Here is a 1,235-nt window from a genome sequence, read left to right on the forward strand (position 1 = left end):
TACTTTTCTTTTCTTAGTTATTATAGGTAACGACCTTGTATCACAGCTCTCTCTTTTCTCACAAGCTTTGCTTTTGAAAAGAGAACCAACGATCATTTAAATTATTTATTTTTTAAGTACCTTGTAATAAATTGTAAATTGTAAAATTTGGTAATATAGAAATTATTATTATTATTTATTATTATTATTATTATATTAATTAATTTTATTATATATAAGCAGTCTAAATAGTATTTTTATTTTTGACTTGAGTTTTATATGTTTATAGGTTTTTATAATATTATAGGCTCGGTCAAACAGAAAGCGGGCTGCCCGCGTAAAATAATACAAAGACCGCTTGCCCGCCGCGGTCCGGGTACCCATAACACATGGCGGACGATAAGACCTGGTACAAAAAGTCCGGAATGAAAAAAGTTGTACAAAAATTCCGGATTCATTTTTTGATTGCCGGACAAAAAGTCACCCTCTGTTTGACTGAGCCTTTACAGCAGGTAAACGATTCATAAAAAAAATGATAAAAATTAAATGAACGACCCAATGAACGCATTCATTTTTTGAAAGAACGTGAACGTGAACGAGTTTAATTTTTTATTGAACGTTCCGAACACTGTAATAAAATATGAGAGTTAGGTATATATATCTATTATAATTTTAAACACTATAGTAGACAGTAGTATATACCTCATCTCTGACGATAACTTTATTTGACCACCAAAAATTTTCTTTTTCAAACTTATAAATAATGTTCGGAGAACAAAGAAAATCAGTATATTTAGTTGTACCTACTATATAGATTATCGGACATTATATTATACAATATGTATAATGCCATGTATGATAACCATTATCATCAATTGTCATTGATTTTAGAATATTTTAGAATATATTTAATATCGTTTTAATGACTATAATGACGTAATGTATACTTTAAATTACCTTAGTATGATAAATAGTATGATAAAAGAATTATCTACGATGATTACCCACAGTTTTAAAAAATTAAAAATGAATGATTATGAATAATCAATAAACAGTGGATTAAGGTTTTATCTTTAGTTTACTAACATTTCTTTTTGAACAATATTATATTACATATTATAATAGTACTAGCTCTAAGTGTAACTCGGGGCCCGTTGGACTCGCTAAGAGTGGGTACCGATTTTGGAGACAATGTCGTTGGAATTATAAAAGTCGCGGCTGTAAAGTTGTAAGATGAAAATTTAGGATTTGTGATA

Source organism: Acyrthosiphon pisum, chromosome A2 (genome assembly GCF_005508785.2).
Source record: "Acyrthosiphon pisum isolate AL4f chromosome A2, pea_aphid_22Mar2018_4r6ur, whole genome shotgun sequence".
Taxonomy (NCBI): domain Eukaryota; kingdom Metazoa; phylum Arthropoda; class Insecta; order Hemiptera; family Aphididae; genus Acyrthosiphon; species Acyrthosiphon pisum.